The sequence below is a fragment of the Scomber japonicus genome, chromosome 14 (assembly GCF_027409825.1).
Source record: "Scomber japonicus isolate fScoJap1 chromosome 14, fScoJap1.pri, whole genome shotgun sequence".
NCBI classification, from domain to species: Eukaryota; Metazoa; Chordata; class Actinopteri; order Scombriformes; family Scombridae; genus Scomber; species Scomber japonicus.
In genome coordinates, this window is record NC_070591.1 from 541,089 (window position 1) to 566,641 (window position 25,553).

At 43.5% G+C, this 25,553-nt stretch overlaps 1 protein-coding gene across 1 annotated transcript in view; it reads left to right on the forward strand.

The window, feature by feature from the left end:
- Window positions 1–25,553, forward strand: part of LOC128373216 (GTPase IMAP family member 8-like) — a 132,926-nt gene that overhangs the window by 11,926 nt on the left and 95,447 nt on the right. The window lies entirely within an intron of this gene.

Below are 25,553 nucleotides of genomic sequence, written 5' to 3' on the forward strand. Positions count from 1 at the left end.
ATTTAATCCGACCGACTTCAAATTCACTCAGAAACATCTTGAGACATTGGAGATGAAAAGTTATCAAAATCTTTCTGATTAGGGATTTGGTTTCTTCGTGGCGATGTGAGGAATTTTGATGTTTCGCCATTAAACAGGAACAGCTGGCCAAATGGGGGTACTGCACCCCGTAGAAGATTAAGAAAATTGAGCCCGTCCCTCCAGATTGACGTAGATGAACAAAATTTGGTACGCTTATGTATCATCTTAAGACGCACAAAAAAGTCTCTTGGACCCATACCCTCACTCCAACAGGAAGTCGGCCATTTTGAAAAATATGTGTGATTTAGGCGTTTTCCACGCCATGTACTTTAACAAACTTGTCCTAGGGATTTAATCCGACCGACTTCAAATTCACTCAGAAACATCTTGAGACATTGGAGATAAAAAGTTATCAAAAACTTTCTGATTAGGGATCCGGTTTGGCCGTGGCGGCGCCGACAATTTCCTTCGCCATTCGATCCTTCGCCATTAAACAGGAAGTCCTTATAACTCCTACAGACATCGTCCGATCTACACCAAATTAATCACACATGTAGAGGGTCCCGCCCTGAACACGTATATGCATCAATACTGTGTCAGCTCCATAGCGCCACCTACTGGATACAATAGCGCCCCCTTGAAAATTGAAAAAATAATTGAGCCCCTCAAGTCAGATTGACATAGACAAACGAAATTTGGTACACATATGTATCTTGTAAAGACACACCAAAAACTCTCTTGGACCCATGATGTCACTCCAACAGGAAGTCGGCCATTTTGAAAAATATGTGCAATTTTGGTGTTTTCCACGCCTCGTACTTTAAAGAACTCCTCCTAGGGATTTAATCCGACCGACTTCAAATTCACTCAGAAACATCTTGACACATTGGAGATGAAAAGTTATCAAAAACTTTCTGATTAGGGATTTGGTTGCTTCGTAGCGATGTGAGGAATTTTGACGTTTCGCCATTAAAAAGGATCTGCTGGCCAAATGGGGGTACTGCACCCTGTAGAAGATTAAGAAAATTGAGCCCCTCCCTCCAGATTGACATAGATGAACAAAACTTGGTATATATATGTATCACATAAAGAGGCACAAAAAAGTCTCTTGGACCCCCACCCTCACTCCAACAGGAAGTCGACCATTTTGAAGTGAATTTGCAATTTTGGCACGGTTTGATAGAATTTTCACACCACATACTTTAATGAATTCCTCCTAATCCAACCAACTTTATATTGACTCTGTATGCGTCACAGCAAGTCTCGCTCAGTAGTGGCGGGGCGGGGGAGCTTGGGCCCGATCATCGCTGCTTGCAGCTTTAATTAGGGCCCGAGCGCTGACCAGCGCGAAGCCCTATTGTTTTTGTCCGGATTATTATTAGGGCCCAAGCACTATACAGTGCGAAGGCCCTATTGTATCTGTAAAGATTATTATTATACAAAACAAACGCCTTTTTGACAGCCTAAACGTGCCCGAAAAGTCACCAAAATTTGCAATCATGTCCGACCCGGCGAAAAATTTGATACTTTAAGGATCACGAAAATGGGCGAGAAAAAATGGCTCAATAGCGCCCCCTAGAAAATTTAAAAAAACGAGCCCCACCACTGAGATTATCGTAGACAAACGAAATTCGGTACACATATGTATCGTGTAAAGACGCACAAAAAAGTCTCTTGGAGCCATACCCTCACTCCTACAGGAAGTCAGCCATTTTGTATCGAATCTGCGTTTTTGGCGCCATTTTGGCGATTTCCACCCCTCGTACTTTAACGAACTTGTCCTAGGGATTTAATCCGACCGACTTCAAATTCACTCAGAAACATCTTGAGACATTGGAGATGAAAAGTTATCAAAAACTTTCTGATTAGGGATCCGGTTCGGCCGTGGCGGCGCCGACAATTTCCTTCGCCATTCGATCCTTCGCCATTAAACAGGAAGTCCTTATAACTCCTACAGACATTGTCCGATCTACACCAAATTAATCACGCATGTAGAGGGTCCCTCCCTGAACACGTATATGCATCAATACTGTGTCAGCTCCATAGCGCCACCTACTGGATACAATAGCGCCCCCTTGAAAATTGAAAAAAAGTTGAGCCCCTCAAGTCAGATTGACATAAACAAACGAAATTCGGTACACATATGTATTGTGTAAAGACGCACAAAAAAGTCTCTTGGACACATGATGTCAATCCAACAGGAAGTCGGCCATTTTGAAAAATATGCGCGATTTTGGTGTTTTCCACACCACGTACTTTAACGAACTTGTCCTAGGGATTTAATCCGATTGACTTCAAATTCACTCAGAAACATCTTGAGACATTGGAGATGAAAAGTTATCAAAAACTTTCTGATTAGGGATTTGGTTGCTTCGTGGCGATGTGAGGAATTTTGATGTTTCGCCATTAAACAGGAACTGCTGGCCAAATGGGGGTACTGCACCCCGTAGAAGATTAAGAAAATTGAGCCCCTCCCTCCAGATTGACGTAGATGAACAAAATTTGGTACACTGATGTATCATCTAAAGACGCACAAAAAAGTCTACGGGGCCCATGACGTCACTCCAACAGGAAGTTGGCCATTTTGAAAAATATGTGTGATTTTGGCGTTTTCCACACCTCGTACTTTAACGAACTTGTCCTAGGGATTTAATCCGACCGACTTCAAATTCACTCAGAAACATCTTCACACATTGGAGATGAAAAGTTATCAAAAACTTTCTGATTAGGGATCCGGTTTGGCCGTGGCGGCGCCGACAATTTCCTTCGCCATTCGATCCTTCGCCATTAAACAGGAAGTCCTTATAACTCCTACAGACATTGTCCGATCTACACCAAATTAATCACGCATGTAGAGGGTCCCTCCCTGAACACGTATATGCATCAATACTGTGTCAGCTCCATAGCGCCACCTACTGGATACAATAGCGCCCCCTTGAAAATTGAAAAAAAGTTGAGCCCCTCAAGTCAGATTGACATAAACAAACGAAATTCGGTACACATATGTATTGTGTAAAGACGCACAAAAAAGTCTCTTGGACACATGATGTCAATCCAACAGGAAGTCGGCCATTTTGAAAAATATGCGCGATTTTGGTGTTTTCCACACCACGTACTTTAACGAACTTGTCCTAGGGATTTAATCCGATTGACTTCAAATTCACTCAGAAACATCTTGAGACATTGGAGATGAAAAGTTATCAAAAACTTTCTGATTAGGGATCCGGTTTGGCCGTGGCGGCGCCGACAATTTCCTTCACCATTCGATCCTTCGCCATGAAATTTCAAACCCTCATAACTTCACTCCACATGGTCTGAGCTTTTCCAAATTTAATATGCTTGTTCAGTGTCCCGGTCTGAACACATGTACAGTCTCATATTTAGTGACAGTCATAGCGCCACCTACTGGCAACAGGAAGGCACTTTGATTCAGTCTTTCACTGATTACTCCCATAATCTTAAGTATTTATACCTGAAATTAACTCAGCTGAGACATAAGACCTTGGTGATGCTACATTCTGCAACTCATGACCCATCATCAAATACTGTTGCCATGACAACGCATTCAACGCCATGAAAATACGATTACAGTTTTTAGGGGCAAAGGATGCCTCCAGGGTAACAAAACTCAACACACACGTCTGGAGTGTGGTCATTTAACATCCTATATACTTCAATGGGATGGGCGTGACTAAACGGCTCAATAGCGCCCCCTTGAATATTTCAAAATTGAACCTCAGCCTTCCCGATTGACGTAGAAGAATGAAATTCGGTAGGTTTATGTATCATCTCCAGATGCACATAAATGCCATTTGGACCCATACCCTAAGTCCAACAGGATGTCGGCCATCTTGGGAAAAATGCTATATTTTGGTGAGTTTTTTGGTAATTTCCAGGGCTCATATTTGAACAAACTAGTCCTAGAGATTCCATCCCATCCACCCACAAATTCACACACAGGCATCTTGAGACATTGGAGATGACAAGTTATCAAAAGCTTTTTTATGGCTTCTTCCTGTTGGGCGTGGCTGTGCAAACAATTTCGATGCTTCGCCATAAAGCAGGAAGTCCTTATAACTCCTACAGACATTGTCCCACCTACACCAAATTCATCACACATGTAGAGGGTCCCACCCTGAACACATCTAAGCATCAATACTGCTTCATATACACAGCGCCACCTACTGGACACAGGAAGTCAGCCTCATATGATAAACATTATCCTATTTAAATGAAATTTACAGGATGTGTTCTCCACATCACACACTGCAACATGACATATAATTGGTGGGTGATCTCTAGCGCCACCTAGTGGACACATGCAATGTGACTTAGCCCCATCACACAATGTTCATTACGAGCCCGGGTTCCAAGACGTCTACGTGCCCGCTGTGTCTGCCGTGTGACTGCAGCATGCACCGACATGCACGGACGGGGCGGTGCATGGGGGAGCTTGGGCCCGATCATCGCTGCTTGCAGCTTTAATTAGGGCCCGAGCGCTGACCAGCGCGAAGCCCTATTGTTTTTGCCATGATTATTAGGGCCCAAGCACTATACAGTGCGAAGGCCCTATTGTAATCGTAGAAATTATTATTATTATTATTCGTCTCACAAAATGAACGCCTTTTTGACAGCCTAAACGTGCCCGAAAAGTCACAAAAATTTGCAATCATGTTCGACCCGGCGAAAAATTTGATAATTTAAGGATCACGAAAATGGGTGAGAAAAAATGGCTCAATAGCGCCCCCTAGAAAATTAAAAAAAGCGAGCCCCACCACTGAGATTGTCGTAGACAAACCAAATTCGGTACACATATGTATCGTGTAAAGACGCACAAAAAAGTCTCTTGGACCCATACCCTCACTCCAACAGGAAGTCGGCCATTTTGAATCGAATCTGCGTTTTTGGCGCCATTTTGGCGTTTTCCACGCCTCGTACTTTAACGAACTTGTCCTAGGGATTTAATCCGACCGACTTCAAATTCACTCAGAAACATCTTGAGACATTGGAGATGAAAAGTTATCAAAAACTTTCTGATTAGGGATCCGGTTTGGCCGTGGCGCCGCCGACAATTTCCCTCGCCATTCGATCCTTCGCCATTAAACAGGAAGTCCTTATAACTCCTACAGACATCGTCCGATCTACACCAAATTAATCACGCATGTAGAGGGTGCCACCCTGAACACGTATATGCATCAATACTGTGTCAGCTCCATAGCGCCACCTACTGGATACAATAGCGCCCCCTTGAAAATTGAAAAAAAATTGAGCCCCTCAAGTCAGATTGACATAGACAAACGAAATTTGGTACACATATGTATCATGTACAGACGCACCAAAAAGTCTCTTGGACCCATGATGTCACTCCAACAGGAAGTCGGCCATTTTGAAAAATATGTGCGATTTTGGTGTTTTCCACGCCATGTACTTTAACAAACTCGTCCTAGAGATTTAATCCGACCGACTTCAAATTCACTCAGAAACATCTTGAGACATTGGAGATGAAAAGTTGTCAAAATCTTTCTGATTAGGGATTTGGTTGCTTCGTGGCGACGTGAATAATTTTATCGTTTCGCCATTAAACAGGAACAGCTGGCCAAATGGGGGTACTGCACCCCGTAGAAGATTAAGGAAATTGAGCCCGTCCCTCCAGATTGACATAGATGAACAAAACTTGGTATATATATGTATCACATAAATAGGCACAAAAAAGTCTCTTGGACCCATATCCTCAATCCAACAGGAAGTCGGCCATTTTGAAAAATATGTGCGATTTTGGCGTTTTTGATGCCTCGTACTTTAACGAACTTGTCCTAGAGATTTAATCCGACCGACTTCAAATTCACTCAGAAACATCTTGAGACAGATGAAAAGTTATCAAAGCCTTTCTGATTAGGGATTTGGTTTCTTCGTGGTGATGTGAGGAATTTTGACGTTTCGCCATTAAACAGGAACAGCTGGCCAAATGGGGGTACTGCACCCCGTAGATGATTAAGAAAATTGAGCCCCTCCCTCCAGATTGACATAGATGAACAAAACTTGGTATATATATGTATCACATAAAGAGGCAAAAAAAAGTCTCTTAGACCCATACCCTCACTCCAACAGGAAGTCGGCCATTTTGAAGTGAATTTGCAATTTTGGCGCGGTTTGATAGAATTTTCACACCACATACTTTAATGAATTACTCCTAATCCAACCAACTTTATATTGACTCTGTATGCATCACAGCAAGTCTCGCTCAGTAGTGGCGGGGCGGGGGAGCTTGGGCCCGATCATCGCTGCTTGCAGCTTTAATTATTATTATTATTTTTTTTCTCTCCCGACGACGGCCTTTTTGCCCCCCTGAACGTGCCCCGAAACTCACCAAAGTCTGCACGCAAGCCAGACCCGGCGAAAATTTCGATATTTTATGGTTTGCACAAATGGGCGTGGCAAAATGGCTCTCTAGCGCCCCCTACAAAATCAATAAAAGCGAGCCCCTCGTGACAGATTGACATAGAGAAACGAAACTTGGTACACATGTTCAACATGTCAAGACGCACCAAAAAGTCTCTTGGACACATACCCTAACACCAACAGGAAGTCGGCCATTTTGAATCAAAATATTGATTTTAATGCAAATTGTGGCATCATATTTGAACGCACTACTCCTAGAGATTTCATCCCATCCACTTCAAATTCACACAGAGTCATCTTGAGACATTGGAGATGACAAGTTATCAAAAGCTTTTTCCCCCGTCATTCCTGGTTGCCGTGGTGACGCGGCGAATTTCGATCCTTCGCCATGAAAATTCAAACCCTCATAACTTGACTTCACATGGTCTGAGCTTTACCAAATTTCACATGCTTGTTCAGCGTCCTGGTCTGAACACATGTACAGTCTCATATTTAGTGACAGTCATAGCGCCACCTACTGGCAACAGGAAGTCACTTGCTTCATTCTTTCACTAATTACTCCCATAATCTTCATCCCATCCACTTCAAATTCACACAGGATCATCTTGAGACATTGGAGATGAAAAGTTATCAAAAGCTTTTTCCCTCGTCATTCCTGGTTGCCATGGTGACGCGACGAATTTCGATCCTTCGCCATGAAAATTCAAACCCTCATAACTTGACTCCACATGGTCTGAGCTTCTCTGAATTTCAGATGCTTGTTCAGTGTCCCAGTCTGAACACATGTGCAGTCTCATATTTTGTGACAGTCATAGCGCCCCCTACTGGCAACAGGAAGTCACTTGCTTCATTCTTTCACTAATTACTCCCATAATCTTAAGTATTTCCACCTGAAATCGACTCAGCTGAGACATAAGACCTTGGTGATGCTACATTCTGCAACTCGTGACCCATCATCAAATACTGTTGCCATGACAACGCATTCAACGCCATGAAATACGATTACACTTTTCAGGGGCAAAGGATGCCTCCACGGTAACGAAACTCAACACACACGTCTGGAGTGTGGTCATTTAACATCCTATATACTTCAATGGGATGGCCGTGACTAAATGGCTCAATAGCGCCCCCTTGAATATTTCAAAATTGAACCTCAGCCTTCCCGATTGACGTAGAAGAATGAAACTCGGTAGGTTTATGTATCATCTCCAGACGCACAAAAACGCCATTTGGACCCATACCCTAAGTCCAACAGGAAGTCGGCCATCTTGGGAAAAATGCTCAATTTTGGTGCATTTTTTGGTCATTTCCAGGCCTCATATTTGAACGCACTAGTCCTAGGGATTCCATCCCATCCACTTCAAATTCACACAGAATCATCTTGAGACATTGGAGATGAAAAGTTATCAAAAGCTTTTTTATGACTTCTTCCTGTTGGGCGTGGCTGTGCAAACAATTTCGATGCTTCGCCATGAAGCAGGAAGTCTTTATAATTCCTACAGACATGGTCCTGTCTACACCAAATTGATCACGCATGTAGAGGGTCCCGCCCTGAACACATCTATGCATCAATACTGCGTCAAATACACAGCGCCACCTACTGGACACAGGAAGTCAGTCTCATATGACAAACATTATCCGATTTACATGAAATTTACAGGATGTGTTCTCCACATCACACACTGCAACATGACATATAATTGGTGGGTGATCTCTAGCGCCACCTAGTGGACACATGCAATGTGACTTAGCCCCATCACACAGTGTTCATTACAAGCCCAGGTGCCAAGACGTCTACGTGCCCGCTGTGTCTGCCATGTGACTGCAGCATGCACCGACATGCGAGTACGGGGCGGTGCGTGGGGGCGCGAGGGCCCGTTCATCACTGCTTGCAGTTTTAATTATTATTATTATTATTTTTTTTCTCTCCCGACGACGGCCTTTTTGCCCCCCTGAACGTGCCCCGAAACTCACCAAAGTCTGCACGCAAGCCAGACCCGGCGAAAATTTCGATATTTTATGGTTTGCACAAATGGGCGTGCCAAAATGGCTCTCTAGCGCCCCCTACAAAATCAATAAAAGCGAGCCCCTCGTGACAGATTGACATAGAGAAACGAAACTTGGTACACATGTTCAACATGTCAAGACGCACCAAAAAGTCTCTTGGACACATACCCTAACACCAACAGGAAGTCGGCTATTTTGAATCAAAATATTGATTTTAATGCAAATTGTGGCATCATATTTGAACGCACTACTCCTACAGTTTTCTTCCCATCCACTTCAAATTCACACAGAGTCATCTTGAGATATTGTGGATGACAAGTTATCAAAAGCTTTTTCCCCCGTCATTCCTGGTTGCCGTGGTGACGCGGCGAATTTCGATCCTTCGCCATGAAAATTCAAACCCTCATAACTTGACTTCACATGGTCTGAGCTTTACCAAATTTCACATGCTTGTTCAGGGTCCTAGTCTGAACACATGTACAGTCTCGTATTTAGTGACAGTCATAGCGCCCCCTACTGGCAACAGGAAGTCACTTGCTTCATTCTTTCACTAATTACTCCCATAATCTTCATCCCATCCACTTCAAATTCACACAGGATCATCTTGAGACATTGGAGATGAAAAGTTATCAAAAGCTTTTTCCCTCGTCATTCCTGGTTGCCGTGGTGACGTGGCAAATTTCGATCCTTCGCCATGAAAATTCAAACCCTCATAACTTGACTCCACATGGTCTGAGCTTTTCCAAATTTAATTTGCTCATTCAGTGTCCCAGTCTGAACACATGTACAGTCTCGTATTTTGTTACAGTCATAGCGCCCCCTACTGGCAACAGGAAGTCACTTGCTTCATTCTTTCACTAATTACTCCCATAATCTTAAGTATTTACACCTGAAATTGACTCAGCTGAGACATAAGACCTTGGTGATGCTACATTCTGCAACTCGTGACCCATCATTGAATACTGTTGCCATGACAACACATTCAACGCCATGAAATACAATTACACTTTTCAGGGGCAAAGGATGCCTCCACGGTAACGAAACTCAACACACATGTCTGGAGTGGGGTCATTTAACATCCTATGTACTTCAATGGGATGGGCGTGACTAAACGGCTCAATAGCGCCCCCTTGAATATTTCAAAATTGAACATCAGCCTTCCCGATTGACATAGAAAAATGAAATTCGGTAGGTTTATGTATCATCTCCAGACGCACAAAAACGCCATTTGGACCCATAACCTAAGTCCAACAGGAAGTCAGCCATCTTGGGAAAAATGCTATATTTTGGTGATTTTTTTGGTCATTTCCAGGCCTCATATTTGAACGCACTAGTCCTACAGATTCCATCCCATCCACTTCAAATTCGCACAGAGTCATCTTGAGACATTGGAGATGAAAAGTTATCAAAATCTTTTTTATGACTTCTTCCTGTTGGGCGTGGCTGTGCAAACAATTTCGATGCTTCGCCATAAAGCAGGAAGTCCTTATAACTCCTACAGACATTGTCCCACCTACACCAAATTGATCACACATGTAGAGGGTCCCGCCCTGAACACATCTATGCATCAATACAGCTTCATATACACAGCGCCACCTACTGGACACAGGAAGTCAGCCTCATATGACAAACATTATCCGATTTACATGACATTTACAGGATGTGTTCTCCACATCACACACTGCAACATGACATGTCATTGGTGGGTCATCTCTAGCGCCACCTAGTGGACACATGCAATGTGACTTAGCCCCATCACACAACGTTCATTACGAGCCCGGGTGCCAAGATGTCTACGTGCCTGCTGTGTTTGCCGTGTGCCTGCAGCACGCACCGCCATGCGCGTACGAGGCGGTGCGTGGGGGCGCGAGGGCCCGTTCATCACTGCTTGCAGTTTTAATTATTATTTTTTTTTTTTTTCTCTCCCGACGACGGCCTTTTTGCCCCCCTGAACGTGCCCCGAAACTCACCAAAGTTTGCACGCAAGCCAGACCCGGCGAAAATTTCGATATTTTATGGTTTGCACAAATGGGCGTGGCAAAATGGCTCTCTAGCGCCCCCTACAAAATCAATAAAAGCGAGCCCCTCGTGACAGATTGACATAGAGAAACGAAACTTGGTACACATGTTCAACATGTCAAGACGCACCAAAAAGTCTCTTGGACACATACCCTAACACCAACAGGAAGTCGGCCATTTTGAATCAAAATATTGATTTTAATGCAAATTGTGGCATCATATTTGAACGCACTACTCCTACAGTTTTCTTCCCATCCACTTCAAATTCACACAGAGTCATCTTGAGACATTGGAGATGACAAGTTATCAAAAGCTTTTTCCCCCGTCATTCCTGGTTGCCGTGGTGACGCGGCGAATTTCGATCCTTCGCCATGAAAATTCAAACCCTCATAACTTGACTTCACATTGTCTGAGCTTTTCTAAATTTCAGATGCTTGTTCAGCGTCCTGGTCTGAACACATGTACAGTCTCATATTTAGTGACAGTCATAGCGCCACCTACTGGCAACAGGAAGTCACTTGCTTCATTTTTTCACTAATTACTCCCATAATCTCCATCCCATCCACTTCAAATTCACACAGGATCATCTTGAGACATTGGAGATGACAAGTTATCAAAAGCTTTTTCCCTCGTCATTCCTGGTTGCCGTGGTGACGCGACGAATTTCGATCCTTCGCCATGAAAATTCAAACCCTCATAACTTGACTCCACATGGTCTGAGCTTTTCCAAATTTCAGATGCTTGTTCAGTGTCCCAGTCTGAACACATGTGCAATCTCATATTTTGTGACAGTCATAGCGCCCCCTACTGGCAACAGGAAGTCACTAGCTTCATTCTTTCACTAATTACTCCCATAATCTTAAGTATTTCCACCTGAAATTGACTCAGCTGAGACATAAGACCTTGGTGATGCTACATTCTGCAACTCGTGACCCATCATCAAATACTGTTGCCATGACAACGCATTCAACGCCATGAAATACGATTACACTTTTCAGGGGCAAAGGATGCCTCCACAGTAACGAAACTCAACACACACGTCTGGAGTGTGGTCATTTAACATCCTATATACTTCAATGGGATGGCCGTGACTAAATGGCTCAATAGCGCCCCCTTGAATATTTCAAAATTGAACCTCAGACTTCCCCATTGACATAGAAGAATGAAATTCGGTAGGTTTATGTATCATCTCCAGACGCACAAAAACGCCATTTGGACCCATACCCTAAGACCAACAGGAAGTCGGCCATCTTGGGAAAAATGCTCAATTTTGGTGAGTGTTTTGGTCATTTCCAGGCCTCATATTTGAACGCACTAGTCCTAGAGATTTCATCACATCCACTTCACATTCGCACACAATCATCTTGAGACATTGGAGATGACAAGTTATCAAAATCTTTTTTATGACTTCTTCCTGTTGGGCGTGGCTGTGCAAACAATTTCGATGCTTCGCCATAAAGCAGGAAGTCCTTATAACTCCTACAGACATTGTCCCACCTACACCAAATTGATCACACATGTAGAGGGTCCCGCCCTGAACACATCTATGCATCAATACAGCTTCATATACACAGCGCCACCTACTGGACACAGGAAGTCAGCCTCATATGACAAACATTATCCGATTTACATGACATTTACAGGATGTGTTCTCCACATCAAACACTGCAACATGACATGTCATTGGTGGGTCATCTCTAGCGCCACCTAGTGGACACATGCAATGTGACTTAGCCCCATCACACAACGTTCATTACGAGCCCGGGTGCCAAGATGTCTACGTGCCCGCTGTGTTTGCCGTGTGCCTGCAGCACGCACCGCCATGCGCGTACGAGGCGGTGCGTGGGGGCGCGAGGGCCCGTTCATCACTGCTTGCAGTTTTAATTATTATTATAGTTCCTATAAAGTAAACGCGTTTTTGCCCCCCTGAACGTGCCCCAAAAGTCACCAAAATGTGCAATCATGTTCGGCCCGGCGAAAAATTTGATATTTTATGGTTTGCATAAATGGGCGTAGCAAAATGGCTCTGTAGCGCCCCCTACAAAATTAAAAAAAGCGAGCCCCACCCCTGAGATTGTCCTAGACAAACGAAATTCAGTACACATATGTATCGTGTAAAGACGCACAAAAAAGTCTCTTGTACCCATACCCTCACTCCTACAGGAAGTCTGCCATTTTCTATCGAATATGCGTTTTTGGCGATTTCCACGCCTCGCATTTGAGCGAACTCGTCCTAGGGATTTAATCCGACCGACTTCAAATTCACTCAGAAACATCTTGAGACATTGGAGATGAAAAGTTATCAAAAACTTTCTGATTAGGGATCCGGTTTGGCCGTGGCGGCGCCGACAATTTCCTTCACCATTCGATCCTTCGCCATGAAATTTCAAACCCTCATAACTTGACTCCACATGGTCTGAGCTTTTCCAAATTTAATATGCTTGTTCAGCGTCCCGGTCTGAACACATGTACAGTCTCATATTTAGTGACAGTCATAGCGCCACCTACTGGCAACAGGAAGTCACTTGCTTCAGTCTTTCACTGATTACTCCCATAATCTTAAGTATTTATACCTGAAATTAACTCAGCTGAGACATAAGACCTTGGTGATGCTACATTCTGCAACTCATGACCCATCATCAAATACTATTGGCATGACAACGCATTCAACGCCATGAAAATACGATTACAGTTTTCAGAGGCAAAGGATGCCTCCATGGTAATGAAACTCAACACACACGTCTGGAGTGGGGTCATTTAACATCCTATATACTTCAATTGGATGGGCGTGGCTAAACGGCTCAATAGCGCCCCCTTGAATATTTCAAAATTGAACCTCAGCCTTCCCGATTGACATAGAAGAATGAAATTCGGTAGGTTTATGTATCATCTCCAGACGCACAAAAACGCCATTTGGACCCATACCCTAAGTCCAACAGGAAGTCGGCCATCTTGGGAAAAATATTCAATTTTGGAGAGTTTTTTGGTCATTTCCAGGCCTCATATTTTAACGAACAGATTGACATACAGAAACGAAACTCGGTACACATGTTCATCATGTCAAGACGCACAAAAAAGTCTAGGGGTTCCATGACGTCACTCCAACAGGAAGTCGGCCATTTTGAATCAAAGTATTGATTTTAATGCAAATTGTGGCATCATATTTGAACGAACTCGTCCTAGAGTTTTCATCCCATCCATTTCAAATTCACACACAATCATCTTCAGACATTGGAGATGAAAAGTTATGAAAAGCTTTTTCGCCCGTCTTTCCTGGTTGCCGTGGTGACGCGGCGAATTTCGATGCTTCGCCATGAAATTTCAAACCCTCATAACTTGACTCCACGTGGTCTCAGCTTTTCCAAATTTCAGATGCTTGTTCAGCCTCCTGGTCTGAACACATGTACAGTCTCATATTTAGTGACTGTCATAGCGCCACCTACTGGCAACAGGAAGTCACTTGCTTCATTCTTTCACTAATTACTCCCATAATCTTAAGTATTTACACCTGAAATTGACTCAGCTAAGACATAACGCCAGTCATCAAAATCTTTTTTATGACTTCTTCCTGTTGGGCGTGGCTGTGCAAACAATTTCGATGCTTCGCCATGAAGCAGGAAGTCCTTATAACTCCTACAGACATTGTCCCGTCTACACCAAATTGATCACACATGTAGAGGGTCCAGCCCTGAACACATCTATGCATCAATACTGCTTCATATACACAGCGCCACCTACTGGACACAGGAAGTCAGCCTCATATGACAAACATTATCTGATTTACATGAAATTTACAGGATGTGTTCTCCACATCACACACTGCAACATGACATATAATTGGTGGGTGATCTCTAGCGCCGCCTCGTGGACACATGCAATGTGACTTAGCCCCATCACACAATGTTCATTACGAGCCCGGGTGCCAAGAAGTCTACGTGCCCGCTGTGTCTGCCGTGTGACTGCAGCACGCACCGTCATGCGCGTACGGGGCGGTGCGTGGGGGGGCTTGGGCCCGATCATCGCTGCTTGCAGCTTTAATTCCCCTTTATTTTTCTTCTGACAAAGTAACGGCCTTTTTGCCCCCCTGAACGTGCTCGAAAAGTCACCAAAGTTTGCATGCAAGCCAGACCTGGCGAAAAATTTGATATTTTATGGTTTGCATAAACGGGCGTGCCAAAATGGCTCTCTAGCGCCACCTGCAAAATTAAGAACATCGATCCCGTCGCCACAGATTGACATAGAGCAACGAAACTTGGTATACATGTTCATCATGTCAAGACGCACAAAAAAGTCAGTGGGGCCCATGACGTCACTCCAACAGGAAGTCGGCCATTTTGAATCAAATTATTGATTTTAATGCCGAATTTGGCATCATATTTGAGCGAACTAGTCCTAGAGATTTCATCCCATCCACTTCAAATTCACACAGAGTCATCTTGAGACATTGGAGATGAAAAGTTATCAAAAGCTTTTTGGCCCGTCATTCCTGGTTGCCGTGGTGACGTGGCGAATTTCGATGTCTCGCCATGAAATTTCAAACCCTCATAACTTGACTCCACATGGTCTGAGCTTTTCCAAATTTCAGATGCTTGTTCAGCGTCCTGGTCTGAACACATGTACAGTCTCATATTTAGTGACAGTCATAGCGCCACCTAGTGGCAACAGGAAGTCACTTGCTTCATTCATTCACTAATTACTCCCATAATCTTAAATATTTACACCTGAAATTGACTCAGCTGAGACATAAGACCTTGGTGATGCTACATTCTGCAACTCATGACCCATCATCAAATACCGTTGCCATGACAACCCATTCAACGCCATGATAATACGATTACATTTTTTAGGGGCAAAGGATGCCTCCACGGTAACAAAACTCAACACACATGTCTGGTGTGCGTTCATTTAACATCCTATATACTTCAATGGGATGGGAGTGGCTAAACGGCTCAATAGCGCCCCCTTGAATATTTCAAAATTGAACCTCCGCCTTCCCGATTGACATAGAAGAATGAAACTCGGTAGGTTTATGTATCATCTCCAGGCGCACAAAAACGCCATTTGGACCCATACCCTAAGTCCAACAGGAAGTCGGCCATCTTGGAAAAATGCTCAATTTTGGTCAATTTTTTGATGATTTCAAGGCCACATATTTTAACAAACTAGTCCTAGAGATTTCATCCCATCCACTTCAAATTCACACAGAATCATCTTGAGACATTGGAGATGAAAAGTTATCAAAAGCTTTTTCGCCCGTCATTCCTGGTTGCCGTGGTGACGCAGCGAATTTCGATGCTTCGCCATGAAATTTCAAACCCTCATAACCTGACTCCACATGGTCTGAGCTTTTCCAAATTCACCAAAGCAAGCCAGACTTGCCGAAAAATTTGATATTTTATGGTATTTGTAAATGGGCGTGGCAAAATGGCTCTGTAGCGCCCCCTTGAGAAATGAAAAACATCCATCCCCTCGCCACAGATTGACATAGAGAAACGAAACTTGGTACACATGTTCATCATGTCAAGACGCCCAAAAAACGTCAGGTGCCCATGACGTCACTCCAACAGGAAGTCGGCCATTTTGAATCAAAGTATTGATTTTCATGCTGATCGTGGCATCATATTTGAACGAACTAGTCCTAGAGATTTCATCCCATCCACTTCAAATTCACACAGAGTCATCTTCAGACATTGGAGATGAAAAGTTATCAAAAGCTTTTTCGCCCGTCATTCCTGCTTGCTGTGGTGACGCGGCGAATTTCGATGTCTCGCCATGAAATTTCAAACCCTCATAACTTGACTCCACATGGTCTGAGCTTTTCCAAATTTCAGATGCTTGTTCAGGGTCCTGCTCGGAACACATGTACAGTCTCATATTTAGTGACAGTCATAGCGCCACCTACTGGCAACAGAAAGTCACTTGCTTCATTCTTTCACTGATTACTCCCATAATCTTAAGTATTTACCCCTGAAATTCACTCAGCTGAGACATAAGACCTTGGTGATGCTACATTCTGCGACCGAGCCGCAGCCCGACATGCGTGGGGGCGCGAGGGCCCGTTCATCACTGCTTGCAGTTTTAATTAGGGCCCAAGCACTATACAGTGCGAAGGCCCTATTGTATCTGTAGAAATTATTATTATTATTCGTCTCACAAAATGAACGCCATTTTGACAGCCTAAACGTGCCCGAAAAGTCACCAAAATGTGCAATCATGTCCGACCCGGCGAAAAATTTGATATTTTAAGGATCACGAAAATGGGCGAGAAAAAATGGCTCAATAGCGCCCCCTAGAAAATTTAAAAAAGCGAGCCCCACCCCTGAGATTGTCCTAGACAAACGAAATTCGGTACACATATGTATCCTATAAAGACGCACAATAAAGTCTCTTGGACCCATACCCTCACTCCTACAGGAAGTCGGCCATTTTGTATCAAATCTGCGTTTTTGCCGCCATTTTGGCGATTTTCACGCCTCGTACTTTAACGAACTTGTCCTAGGGATTTAATCCGACCGACTTCAAATTCACTCAGAAACATCTTGACACATTGGAGATGAAAAGTTATCAAAAACTTTCTGATTAGGGATCCGGTTTGGCCGTGGTGGCGTCGACAATTTCCTTCGCCATTTGATCCTTCGCCATTAAACAGGAAGTCCTTATAACTCCTACAGACATCGTCCGATCTACACCAAATTAATCACACATGTAGAGGGTCCCGCCCTGAACACGTATATGCATCAATACTGTGTCAGCTCCATAGCGCCACCTACTGGATACAATAGCGCCCCCTTGAAAATTGAAAAAATAATTGAGCCCCTCAAGTCAGATTGACATAGACAAACGAAATTTGGTACACATATGTATCGTGTAAAGACGCACCAAAAAGTCTCTTGGACCCATGACGTCACTCCAACAGGAAGGCGGCCATTTTGAAAAATATGTGCGATTTTGGTGTTTTCCACGTCTCGTATTTTAATGAACTTGTCCTAGGGATTTAATCCGACCGACTTCAAATTCACTCAGAAACATCTTGAGACATTGGAGATGAAAAGTTATCAAAAACTTTCTGATTAGGGATTTAGTTTCTTCGTGGCGATGTGAGGAATTTTGATGTTTCGCCATTAAACAGGAACAGCTGGCCAAATGGGGGTACTGCACCCCGTAGAAGATTAAGGAAATTGAGCCCCTCCCTCCAGATTGACGTAGATGAACAAAATTTGGTACACTGATGTATCATCTAAAGACGCACAAAAAAGTCTATGGGGCCCATGACGTCACTCCAACAGGAAGTCGGCCATTTTGAAAAATATGTGCGATTTTGGTGTTTTCCACGTCTCGTATTTTAATGAACTTGTCCTAGGGATTTAATCCGACCGACTTCAAATTCACTCAGAAACATCTTGAGACATTGGAGATGAAAAGTTATCAAAAACTTTCTGATTAGGGATTTAGTTTCTTCGTGGCGATGTGAGGAATTTTGATGTTTCGCCATTAAACAGGAACTGCTGGCCAAATGGGGGTACTGCACCCTGATAGAAGATTAAGGAAATTGAGCCCGTCCCTCCAGATTGACATAGATGAACAAAACTTGGTATATATATGTATCACATAAAGAGGCACAAAAAAGTCTCTTGGACCCCCACCCTCACTCCAACAGGAAGTCGGCCATTTTGAAGTGAATTTGCAATTTTGGCGCGGTTTGATAGAATTTTCACACCACATAGTTTAATGAATTCCTCCTAATCCAACCAACTTTATATTGACTTTGTATGCGTCACAGTAAGTCTCGCTCAGTAGTGGCGGGGCGGGGGAGCTTGGGCCCGATCATCGCTGCTTGCAGCTTTAATTAGGGCCCGAGCGCTGACCAGCGCGAAGCCCTATTGTTTTTGCCATGATTATTCTTCTTCTTCTCCCACAACAACGCCCTTTTTGCCCCCCTGAACGTGCCTTAAAAGTCACCAAAGTTTGCACGCAAGCCAGACCCGGCGAAAATTTTGATATTTTATGGTTTGCAGAAATGGGCGTGCCAAAATGGCTCTCTAGCGCCCCCTATTGAATATAAAAATGTGAGAGATTGACGTACATGAACGAAATTTGGTATATATATGTATCATGTCCAGACGCACAAAAAAGTCACTAGGGCCCATGACGTCACTCCAACAGGAAGTCGGCCATTTTGAAAAATACGTGCGATTTTGGCGTTTTCCACTCCTCGTACTTTAACGAACTAGTCCTAGAGATTTCATCTCATCCACTTCAAATTCACACAGAGTCATCTTGAGACATTGGAGATGAAAAGTTATCAAAAGGTTTTTCGCCCGTCATTCCTGGTTGCCGTGGTAACGCAGCGAATTTCGATGCTTCGCCATGAAATTTCAAACCCTCATAACTTGACTCCACATGGTCTCAGCTTTTCCAAATTTAATATGCTTGTTCAGTATCCTGGTCTGAACACATGTACAGTCTGATATTTAGTGACAGTCATAGCGCCCCCTACTGGCAACAGGAAGTCACTTGCGTCATTTGTTCATTAATTACTCCCATAATCTTAAGTATTTCCACCTGAAATTGACTCAGCTGAGACATGAGACCTTGGTGATGCTACATTCTGCAACTCATGACCCATCATCAAATACCGTTGCCATGACAACACATTCAACGCCATGAAAATACGATTACAGTTTTCAGGGGCAAAGGATGCCTCCACGGTAACGAAACTCAACACACACGTCTGGAGTGGGGTCATTTAACATCCTATATACTTCAATGGGATGGGCGTGGCTACATGGCTCAATAGCGCCCCCTTGAATATTTCAAAATTGAACCTCAGCCTTCCCCATTGACATAGAAGAATGAAATTCGGTAGGTTTATGTATCATCTCCAGACGCACAAAAACACCATTTGGACCCATACACTAAGTCCAACAGGAAGTCGGCCATCTTGGAAAAATGCTCAATTGTGTTGAGTTTTTTGATGATTTCAAGGCCACATATTTTAACGAACTAGTCCTAGGGATTTCATCCCATCCACTTCAAATTCACACAGAGTCATCTTGAGACATTGGAGATGAAAAGTTATCAAAAGCTTTTTCTCCCGCCATTCCTGGTTGCCGTGGTGAAGTGGCGAATTTCGATGCTTCGCCATGAAATTTCAAACCCTCACAACTTGACTCCACATGCTCTGAGCTTTTCCAAATTTAATATGCTTGTTCAGTATCCTGGTCTGAACACATGTACAGTCTGATATTTAGTGACAGTCATAGCGCCACCTACTGGCAACAGGAAGTCACTTGCTTCATTCTTTCACTAATTACTCCCATAATCTTAAGTATTTACACCTGAAATTGAATCAGCTAAGACATAACGCCAGTTACCAAAATCTTTTTTATGACTTCTTCCTGTTGGGCGTGGCTGTGCGGACAATTTCGATGCTTCGCCATTAGGCAGGAAGTCCTTATAACTCCTACAGACATTGTCCTGTCTACACCAAATTCATCATGCATGTAGAGGGTCCTGCCCTGAACATATCTATGCATCAATACTGTGTCAAATACACAGCGCCACCTACTGGACACAGGAAGTCAGCCTCACATGACAAACATTATCCGATTTACATGAAATTTACAGGATGTGTTCTCCACATCACACACTGCAACATGACATATAATTGGTGGGTGATCTCTAGCGCCACCTAGTGGACACATGCAATGTGACTTAGCCCCATCACACAACATTCATTACAAGCCCGGATGCCAAGACGTCTACGTACCCGCTGTGTCCTCATGTGACTACAGCATGCACCGGCATGCGCGTACAAGGCGGTGCATGGGGGCGCGAGGGCCCGTTCATCACTGCTTGCAGTTTTAATTAGGGCCCGAGCGCTGACCAGCGCGAAGCCCTATTGTTTTTGCCATGATTATTATTCTCTTTATTTTTCTTCTGACAAAGTAACTGCCTTTTTCCCCCACTAAACGTGCCCCGAAACTCACCACAGTTAGCATGCAAGTCAGACCCGGCGAAAAATTTGATATTTTATGGTTTGCATAAATGGGCGAGGCAAAATGGCTCTCTAGCGCCACCTGCAAAATCAATAAAAGCGAGCCCCTCGTGACAGATTGACATAGAGAAACGAAACTTGGTACACATGTTCAACATGTCAAGACGCACCAAAAAGTCTCTTGGACACATACCCTAACACCAACAGGAAGTCGGCCATTTTGAATCAAAATATTGATTTTAATGCAAATTGTGGCATCATATTTGAATGCACTACTCCTAGAGTTTTCTTCCCATCCACTTCAAATTCACACAGAATCATCTTGAGACATTGGAGATGAAAAGTTATCAAAAGGTTTTTCCCCCGTCATTCCTGGTTGCCGTGGTGACGCGGCGAATTTCGATGCTTCGCCATGAAATTTCAAACCCTCATAACTTGACTCCACATTGTCTGAGCTTTATCAAATTTCAGATGCTTGTTCAGGGTCCTGCTCTGAACACATGTACAGTCTCATATTTAGTGACAGTCATAGCGCCCCCTACTGGCAACAGGAAGTCACTTGCTTCATTCTTTCACTAATTACTCCCATAATCTTCATCCCATCCACTTCAAATTCACACAGGATCATCTTGAGACATTGGAGATGAAAAGTTATCAAAAGGTTTTTCCCTCGTCATTCCTGGTTGCCGTGGTGACGTGGCGAATTTCGATCCTTCGCCATGAAAATTCAAACCCTCATAACTTGACTCCACATGGTCTGAGCTTTTCCAAATTTAATATGCTTGTTCAGTGTCCCAGTCTGAAAAAATGTACAGTCTCATATTTTGTTACAGTCATAGCGCCCCCTACTGGCAACAGGAAGTCACTTGCTTCATTCTTTCACTAATTACTCCCATAATCTTAAGTATTTACACCTGAAATTGACTCAGCTGAGACATGAGACCTTGGTGATGCTACATTCTGCAACTCGTGACCCATCATCAAATACTGTTGCCATGACAACGCATTCAACGCCATGAAATACGATTACACTTTTAAGGGGCAAAGGATGCCTCCACGGTAACGAAACTCAACACACACGTCTGGAGTGGGTTCATTTAACATCCTATATACTTCATTGGGATGGGCGTGACTAAATGGCTCAATAGCGCCCCCTTGAATATTTCAAAATTGAACCTCAGCCTTCCCGATTGACATAGAACAATGAAATTCAGTAGGTTTATGTATCATCTCCAGACGCACAAAAACGCCATTTGGACCTATACCCTAAGTCCAACAGGAAGTCGGCCATCTTGGGAAAAATGCTCAATTTTGGTGCATTTTTTGGTCATTTCCAGGCCTCATATTTGAACGCACTAGTCCTAGAGATTTCATCCCATCCACTTCAAATTCGCAGAGAGTCATCTTGAGACATTGGAGATGACAAGTTATCAAAAGCTTTTTCCCTCGCCATTCCTGGTTGCAGTGGTGAAGCGGCGAATTTCGATGCTTCGCCATGAAATTTCAAACCCTCATTACTTGACTCCACATGGTCTGAGCTTTTCCAAATTTAATATGCTTGTTCAGCGTCCGGTCTGAACACATGTACAGTCTCATATTTCGTGACAGTCATAGCGCCACCTACTGGCAACAGTAGGTCACTTGCTTCATTCGTTGACTAATTACTCCCATAATCTTAAGTATTTACACCTGAAATTAACTCAGCTGAGACATAAGACCTTGGTGATGCTACATTCTGCGACCGAGCCGCAGCCCGACATGCGTGGGGGCGCGAGGGCCCGTTCATCACTGCTTGCAGTTTTAATTAGGGCCCGAGCGCTGACCAGCGCGAAGCCCTATTGTATCTGTCCGGATTATTATTTTTCTTCTCCCAAAACAACGCCCTTTTTGACCCCCTGAACGTGCCTTAAAAGTCACCAAAGTTTGCACGCAAGCCAGACCCGGCGAAAATTTTGATATTTTATGGTTTGCAGAAATGGGCGTGCCAAAATGGCTCTCTAGCGCCCCCTATTGAATATAAAAATGTGAGGGATTGACGTACATGAACGAAATTTGGTATATATATGTATCATGTCCAGACGCACAAAAAAGTCAGTGGGGCCCATGACGTCACTCCAACAGGAAGTCGGCCATTTTGAAAAATATGTGCGATTTTGGCGTTTTCCACTCCTCGTACTTTAACGAACTAGTCCTAGAGATTTCATCTCATCCACTTCAAATTCACACAGACTCATCTTGAGACATTGGAGATGAAAAGTTATCAAAAGCTTTTTCGTCCGTCATTCCTGGTTGCCGTGGTGACGCGGCGAATTTCGATGCTTCGCCATGAAATTTCAAACCCTCATAACTTGACTCCACATAGTATGAGCTTTACCAAATTTAATATGCTTGTTCAGCGTCCTGCTCTGAACACATGTACAGTCTCATATTTAGTGACAGCCATAGCGCCACCTACTGGCAACAGGAAGTCACTTGCGTCATTTGTTCATGAATTATTCCCATAATCTTAAGTATTTCCACCTGAAATTGTCTCAGCTGAGACATAAGACCTTGGTGATGCTACAGTCTGTAACTCGTGACCCATCATCAAATACCGTTGCCATGACAACGCATTCAACGCCATGAAAATACGATTACAGTTTTCAGGGGCAAAGGATGCCTCCACGGTAACAAAACTCAACACACACGTCTGGAGTGGGGTCATTAAACATCCTATATACTTCAATGGGATGGGCGTGACTAAACGGCTCAATAGCGCCCCCTTGAATATTTCAAAATTGAACCTCAGCCTTCCCGATTGACATAGAAGAATGAAATTCGGTAGGTTTATGTATCATCTCCAGACGCACAAAAACCCCATTTGGACCTATACCATAAGTCCAACAGGAAGTCGGCCATCTTGGAAAAATGCTCAATTGTGTTGAGTTTTTTGATGATTTCAAGGCCTCATATTTGAACGAACTAGTCCTAGGGATTTCATCCCATCCACTTCAAATTCACACAGAATCATCTTGAGACATTGGAGATGAGAAGTTATCAAAAGCTTTTTCCCCCGCCATTCCTGGTTGCCGTGGTGAAGCAGCGAATTTCGATGCTTCGCCATGAAATTTCAAACCCTCATAACTTGACTACACATGCTCTGAGCTTTTCCAAATTTAATATGCTTGTTCAGTGTCCCGGTCTGAACACATGTACAGTCTCATATTTAGTGACAGTCATAGCGCCACCTACTGGTAACAGGAAGTCACTTGCTTCAGTCTTTTACTGATTACTCCCATAATCTTAAGTATTTATACCTGAAATTAACTCAGCTGACACATAAGACCTTGGTGATGCTACATTCTCCGACCGAGACACAGCCCGACATACGTGGGGGCGCGAGGGCCCGTTCATAACTGCTTGCAGTTTTAATTCTCTTTATTTTTCTTCTGACAAAGTAACTGCCTTTTTCCCCCACTAAACGTGCCCCGAAACTCACCAAAGTTTGCATGCAAGTCAGACCTGGCGAAAAATTTTATATTTTATGGTTTGCATAAATGGACGAGGCAAAATGGCTCTCTAGCGCCCCCTGCAAAATCAATACAAGCGAGCCCCTCGTGACAGATTGACATAGAGAAACGAAACTTGGTACACATGTTCAACATGTCAAGACGCACCAAAAAGTCTCTTGGACACATACCCTAACACCAACAGGAAGTCGGCCATTTTGAATCAAAATATAGATTTTAATGCAAATTGTGGCATCATGTTTGAACAAACTAGTCGTAGAGATTTCATCCCATCCACTTCAAATTCACACAGAGTCATCTTCAGACATTGGAGATGAAAAGTTATCAAAAGCTTTTTCCCCCGTCATTCCTGGTTGCCGTGGTGACGCGGCGAATTTCGATGTTTCGCCATGAAATTTCAAACCCTCATAACTTGACTCCACATGGTCTCAGCTTTTCCAAATTTCAGATGCTTGTTCAGCGTCCTGGTCTGAACACATGTACAGTCTCATATTTAGTGACAGTCATAGCGCCCCCTACTGGCAACAGGAAGTCACTTGCTTCATTCTTTCACTAATTACTCCCATAATCTTCATCCCATCCACTTCAAATTCACACAGGATCATCTTGAGACATTGGAGATGAAAAGTTATCAAAAGCTTTTTCCCACGTCATTCCTGGTTGCCGTGGTGACGCGGCGAATTTCAATCCTTCGCCATGAAATTTCAAACCCTCATAACTTGACTCCACATGGTCTCAGCTTTTCCAAATTTCAGATGCTTGTTCAGCGTCCTGGACTGAACACATGTACAGTCTCAAATTTAGTGACAGTCATAGCGCCACCTACTGGCAACAGGAAGTCACTTGCGTCATTTGTTCATTAATTATTCCCATAATCTTAAATATTTCCACCTGAAATTGACTCAGCTGAGACATAAGACCTTGGTGATGCTACATTCTACAACTCATGACCCATCATCAAATACTGTTGCCATGACAACGCATTCAACGCCATGAAAATACGATTACAGTTTTCAGAGGCAAAGGATGCCTTCACGGTAACGAAACTCAACACACACATCTGGAGTGGGGTCATTTAACATCCTATGTACTTCAATGGGATGGGCGTGACTAAACGGCTCAATAGCGCCCCCTTGAATATTTCAAAATTGAGCCTCAGCCTTCCCGATTGACATAGAAGAATGAAATTCGGTAGGTTTATGTATCATCTCCAGACGCACAAAAACGCCATTTGGACCTATACCCTAAGTCCAACAGGAAGTCGGCCATCTTGGGAAAAATTCTCAATTTTGGTGCATTTTTTGGTCATTTCCATGCATCATATTTGAACGAACTAGTCCTAGGGATTTCATCCCATCCTCTTCAAATTCACACAGAATCATCTTGAGACATTGGAGATGAAAAGTTATCAAAAGCTTTTTCGTCCATCATTCCTGGTTGCCATGGTGACGCAGCGAATTTCGATGCTTCGCCATGAAATTTCAAACCCTCATAACTTGACTCCACATGGTCTGAGCTTTACCAAATTTAATATGCTTGTTCAGCGTCCTGGTCTGAACACATGTACAGTCTCATATTTAGTGACAGCCATAGCGCCACCT